The sequence below is a fragment of the Myotis lucifugus genome, unplaced genomic scaffold (genome assembly GCF_000147115.1).
Source record: "Myotis lucifugus unplaced genomic scaffold, Myoluc2.0 scaffold_820, whole genome shotgun sequence".
In the NCBI taxonomy this organism is placed as follows: Eukaryota; Metazoa; Chordata; class Mammalia; order Chiroptera; family Vespertilionidae; genus Myotis; species Myotis lucifugus.
Genome location: NW_005871868.1, coordinates 5,743 through 12,356, shown reverse-complemented (window position 1 = coordinate 12,356; position 6,614 = coordinate 5,743).

Sequence of the window (6,614 nt, the reverse complement as noted above, 5' to 3'; positions counted from 1 at the left end):
AGGTCTTCCCGAATGTCTGCGCTTCACTGTTCCTTCGTATATCTTTATCCGCTTGAGCTTGATAGTTATTATCTTGTTAGCGCAACATCGCAAAATTTCTGGTGGTCGGCCACCCCCCACCAAAAATGGCGCACTATCCCAAGTGTCTCTTTTTATACAACAAATTAATCAAATACTTTTTCCCTTTTCCCCTTTTTTTAAGAATCCAAAAAAAAAACTTTTTAAAAAAATAATAGGGGGGCCTTTGGGCTTGGCTTTTCCCACAAACACTGGGGGGGGTGGTTCGTGGCCAGGAATAAAATACAGCCGGCCACAGCTTCACAAGAAAGGGTTTTCCTGTTTTTTTTTATTGGAGATTTTTTTAAGCCCGCCAAAGAGGGGGCCCCCTCCGCCCAGATGGGGGGGCCCCGGGGAAACCTCCCGGGGGGGGCTTCCCCTCCCTTTCGGGGGGAAACTACCCTAAAAAAAAAAAACCCCCTGGGGGAAGGGCCCGGGGTCCCCTTTTTTTTTTGCCCAAGGCACCCCCCCTTCCCAGGGGCGGGGTTGTCCTACTGGATTCCCAGGGGCCCCGGAGGGTAACCCTAAAACAAAGGCCGTTTTTTTTGTTTTAAACCCGGGCGGGGCGGGGCGGGGCGGGGCCATTTTTTTTTCCCCTTCCCCCCGGGGCCCGGCAGGGAAGACCCAACCAATTTTTGTGGGGAAGGAAAAAAAAGCCCCCCCCCCCCCCCCCCTCTGGCCTGACCCTGCAGGGCTCCTGTGTCCTTAGCAGGTCCTGCCTCTGGGTTCTGATGCTTCTACCACCGATTGTTTTTTTGTTTTAAATATATTTTCATTGATTTCAGAGAGGAAGGGAGGGAGAGAGAGATAGAAACATCCATGATGAGAGCGAATCATCGATCGGCTGCCGCCTGCACGCCCCCTACTGGGGATTGAGCCCATAACCTGGGCATGTGCCCTTGACCAGAATCGAACCTGGGACCCTTCAGTGTGCAGACTGATGCTCTATCCACTGAGCCAAACCGGCGGTTCTCAACCTTCTGGTCCTTTAAATACAGGTCCTCATGTTGTGACCCAACCATATAATTATTTTCGTGGCTGCTTCATAACTGTCATGTTGCTACTGTGATGAATCGTCATGTCAATATCTGATATGCAGGATGATCTTAGGCGACCCCTGTGAAAGGGTCGTTCGACCGCCAAAGGGGTCTTGACCCACAGGTTGAGAATTGCTGGGCTAGGGCATCTACGGCCTATTGTTTAAGATAAGCTAGCTTCACCATGTAGACATGACCTCCTTACAGCTGAAAGTTAAGCCTTAAGTTGAAGAAAAAACAACAGCAAACCCTTCTGTTAATTTACATTGAACAAGAACTTGCCAGGAACAACAAAAAATGGTATTAGACATCTATGCATTGGATGAGTGGGTGGATCTTGGAGTTGGTCAAGTAAGATTTGCCAGTCACCAGTGGCTCTGTGTCCGTGACTTCAGTTTTGGGGGCAGGGATTGGAAAGGACCAGGGTCACCCATTCCCCCAGCGTCAGCCCTCAGCACATCACTTCTTCGCAGGCCACACTCCCAAACGTGTCTCTCTTCTGGTCTCTCAGAGACAAGACCACCCTACATCTGTGCATGAAAGCCGTGGCCTATGCACCCGAGGTGGGGTTTGAAATCCAGCACAGGGAAGGACACACGAATCCCACCAAGGGCACAGCTGGCCAGAGTGGCCCCAACTGCACCTGCTAATTTCCCACGTGTTCTCAGCAGACGTGGGGGGATGGTGTGGAAAGCGGGAGCCAGGAAGCTGATTCCAATCCTCTCTCTGTCCTAACTCACAGGGATCCGCATGGAAGCCCTCAGTTTTCCCATCTGTAAACTGGAACCACAATGCCAGCTTCGCCCCCCAAGAAAAGAGTGAAGGTCAGGTCTGTGGATGCCAATGCTCTTTATTCTATTTCCTCCCCGTTTCTCTTCTCTCTCCCTTCCTCCTCTGATCACCCCCCTCTCTGTGTCTGTTTTCATATAATTGATTTCCTTACTCCTATTTTATTAATTGCTCCTAGATCTAATTTTTAAAAATATGTTTTTATTGATTTTGTTTTAGAGAGAGAGAGAGGAAGGAAGAGGGAGAAAGAGAGAGAAACATCAATGAAAGATAAAAAGGGATTAGCTGCCTCCTGCATGCCCCCTACTGAGGATGGAGCCCGAAACCAGGGCATGTGCCCTGACAGGGATTCGAACTGGTGACCCCTTGGTTCATGGGTTGACACTCAACCACTGAGCCATACCAGCCAGGCTAATTGCTCCTAGATCTAATTTATTTATTTAAAAAATTATTTACTTATTTATTTACTAGTTCTTTATCATTGAAAGTATTACATGTCTCCTTTCCCCCCCATTGACCTCTCCCAGCCGGCTCCAGCACCCCAGCACAGGCCTTACCCCACAATTGTCCCAATCCATGGGTTATGTATATGCATGCATACAAGTCCTTTGGTTGACCTCTTACCCACCCCCGCCTCCTGCCTTCCCTCTGAGGTTTGACCGTCTGTTCGACACTTCTATGTCTCCTAGATCTAATTTAAATGCTGCCCCCCATGGATGGTCATTTGCTCTACAATAATAGCAAACAACCAGCACCCCCACCTTGGTTAACCGAGGGCTCACTTTGTCTGTGTGTACATAGCCCGTGGGTTCAAACAAAATTGTGGCCTGGAAGGTAAGATCCTAATGATACCCCCTGACCTCTCCAGGGACACAAGGCTTGTCACTGAGTGGGGACAGCCACCCCCTCTCTACCCTTTGACAACAATGAGCATCTTACCACCAGAATCAACTTAATACAGTGGTTTCATGGACCAGGAGTGGGCAGGATGGGCAAAGCAGGGAGCAGTGGGTAATTCCAGAGTCAGCGTCCAGTGGCAACACAGACTCAGAGCCACGCTGGCCCCTGAGGAAGCATGCATGTCCAAGGGGCTGGGAGTGAGGTGAGTCCAGGGGCTGGGAAGACGGGCTGACCACGGGTAGTGCTTCCTTAGGGTGTGGTGGCTGCAGCCATCCCAGGCTGGAAGCATGTGCCTGGACGCTCAAGCCCGGCTGGCGTGGCTCAGTGGTTGAGCGTCGACCTATGAACCTGGAGGTCACAGGTTCGATTCCCAGTCAGGGCATATGTCCGGGTTGTGGGATTGATTCCCAGTGTGGGGCGTGCGAGAGGCAGATGATCAATGACTCTCTCTCATCATTGATGTTTCTAGCTCTCTCTCCCTCTCCCTTCCTGTCTGAAATAAATAAACTCAATAAAAATATTTTTTTTTTAAAAAAAGAATTCAGCCCTAACTGGTTTGGCTCAGTGGATAGAATGTCGGCCTGTGAACTGAAGGGTCCCGGGTTCGATTCCGGTCAAGGGCATGTACCTTGGTTGCGGGCACATCCCCAGTAGGGGGTGCAGGAGGCAGCTGATTGATGTTTCTCTCTCATTGATGTTTGTAACTCTTTATCCCTTGCCCTTCCTCTCTGTAAAAAATCAATAAAAATATATTTAAAAAAAAAGAATTCAGCTCAATATCACCAGCCTTTCACCACGAATCCCACCTCTCCCCTTCCTCCATGGCAAATTCCCAGTAAAACCAGTTTAAAGTGGAGAGATACAGCCTGGCTGGTGTGGTTCAGTGGTTGAGCACTGGCCTATGAACCAGGATGTCATGGTTCGATTCCCGGTTGGGGCATATGCCAGGGTGGCGGGCTCCATCCCCAGTGGGGGGCGTGCAGGAGGCAGCCGATCCATGATTCTCTCTCATCATGGATGTTTCTAGTTCTCTCTCCCTCTCCCTCCCTCTCTGAAATCAAGAAAAATATATTAAAATAAAAATAAGTGGAGGGATACGTGGCACGATGAATGGCTCCTGAGTCACTCACCGGGGACGTTAGCTGTGCCCTGTTCTCTTCGTGGAAAAAACCCTGGTCCTGGGACCGGCCCCTTCCTGTTCACAGCCATCCGTTCCAGCCTGGGCACTTGGAGATTTTCTCGCATTAATTTCAGACGTTGTGTAAATATTGGACCTGGGATTTTGGAAACGGGTGTCTTTCAGCCCAAACTTTCCATCAGGCGCAAGCACCTTTCCTGGGGCGGGGATCTTGGGCCAAGAGCCGAGTTCTCCTACTCGGCGCTGACCGCGGGCCTAGCTGGGCAAGAGAGCTCCTTCCTGCAGGGATTTGGGAAGGGGCTGGGGGCCCAGCAGGACTCCCCGGTGGCCTCCCTGGCTTCCAAAATGACCTTTGGCGCCCTGGCCCGTTTGGCTCAGTGGATAGAGCATCGGCCTGCAGACTGGAGGGTCCCGGGTCCGATTCTGGTCAAGGGCATGTGCCTTGGTTGCGGGCACATCCCCAGTAGGGGGTGTGCAGGAGGCAGCTGATTGATGTTTCTCTCTCATGGATGTTTCTAACTCTCTATGCCTCTCCCTTCCTCTCTGTAAAAAAAAAAAATCAATAAAAAAAATGACCTTTGGTGCCCTAGCTGGTTTGGCTCAGTGGATAGAGCGTCAGCCCGCAGACTGAAGGGTCCCGGGTTCGATTCTGGCCAAGGGCATGTACCTCAGTCTGGGGAGGGGGGTTGGTTGGGGAGGAGGCAACCAATCTATGTGTCTTTCTCATATCGATGTTTCTCTCTCTCTCTGCCTCTCCCTGTCCCTTCCACTCTCTCTAAAATAAATAAAAAACAAAACAAACAACCTTTGGCAAAGGTTTCTGGGAGTCAAGAGTCCTGGTGGAAATCACCGTTTGCCAGAACGGGCCATCGGGTGCTGAGGGTCACAGCTGAATTCCTGGGCAAAGTGGACGAGCCAGGTGCCTGGGATGCAACTGAGAACCAACAAGGGGTGACTGGCCCAGTCTCTTACACTTTTGGGGCAGATGGTCAGGTTCTTGGAGTTTAGTCTGGGGCAGGGGTGGGGAACCTATTTTCTGCCAAGGGCCATTTGGATATTTATAACATCCTTTGTGGGTCAAACAATATTATCAACTTAAAAATTAGCCTCCTATATTTGGTCAAACATTTCATTAACTCGCTCCTAATGCCTTGCCAGGACCAGACCAAATGATTTCGAGGGCCTTGTACAGCCCACGGGCCAGATGTTCCCCACCCCTGGTCCAGGGCCAGTCAAAAGGAAGAAAGAAATTGGGTTATTTGGAGTTAAACCTATTTCTTTTTAATATATATATATATATATTTTTTTTTTTTTAAAAATATTTTATTGATTTTTTACAGAGAGGAAGGGAGATGGAGAGGGATAGAGAGTCAGAAACATTGATGAGTGAGAAACATCGATCAGCTGCCTCCTGCACACTCCCCACTGGGGATGTGCCTGCAACCAAGGCACATGCCCTTGGCCGGAATCGAACCTGGGACCCTTCAGTCCACAGACCGACGCTCTATCCACTGAGCAAAACTGGTTAGGGCTTAATATATTTTTTATTGATTTCAGAGAGGAAAGGAGAGGGAGAGAGAGAGAAACATCAATGAGGAGAGAGAATCATCGATCGGGTGCCTCCTACACGCCCCTTACTGGAGATTGAGCCTCCTGGTTCATAGGTCAACACTCAACCACCGAACCACACCCGCCAGGCAATACGGGGCAGTTTTTAGAGGAAGTAGTGTGATGGGTGCTCATGGATAAGGGAGACCAGGGATGAACAGGCCAATGCACACGGGTGGGTGCAGTCGCCTTGCAGAGGCCGACAGATGCTACGGGCAGCGGGTGCTCCTGCTGTGATGAGGGGGGTGCACGCGCTCGGGATGGGGCACCAGGGGGGCTTCCTGGAGGAGGCGTCAGCCGGCAGCGACAGTGGAGATGCGGTTTCCTCCTGACACACACCTCGTGTCATTCCCTGAAGCTGGGAGAGTTCCCCCATCGCCTCGAAAACAAAGCCAGACTCCTTCGCCTCATCGTGGGGGCCCCTCAGAATCTGGCCCAGCTCCATGTCTGACTTTATTAGATCCTATACCGGTTGGATCTGCTCCTTTCTCCCTGCCTCTGTTCATGCGACCCCTTCCTCCTAGGATGCCCGGCGTGTCCCTGTCTGCCGAGGCTCAGATCAAATGTCACCCCCTCTTCGAAGCTCTCCCAGGGGCCCCCAGCAGGAGCGATCCTACATCCTCTCGGCTTCGGGAATCCTGTCACGGACAGAGGCCCTCCCTCTTGTGTTGGAGGATTTAGTCACCCATCTCAGCGCCCGTCCCACACCGTGAGCCCCAGGGCGGATCACACGGGCCCACCCTGGGATCCTTCCCCACACTGACTGCAGCGTTTCCCACGTGGGGGGAGTTGGACAGAGGAAAGGAGGGAGGGAGGAAAGCTGTGAAGTGCTGGGAGCTTCTCCCGATGACAGGCAGTCACTCCTTCCCCACGAAGGCCAGAAGGGAAGGCAGCGTCCCTGCAGGGTGGCCACGGGGTGAAGAGGTCGTGCCCACTGTCCACTAAGCCGGCCCTGAGCCGTCCCCGGGCAGGACAAGCTGACCTGAGGGAGCAGGGAGGGGGCCGTGTCACCTCCAAGCCCCACCTCTGGCTCAGTCATCTGTGGGACTCACAGAGCTCAGCAAAGCTGTTCCGCTCACCGCTAC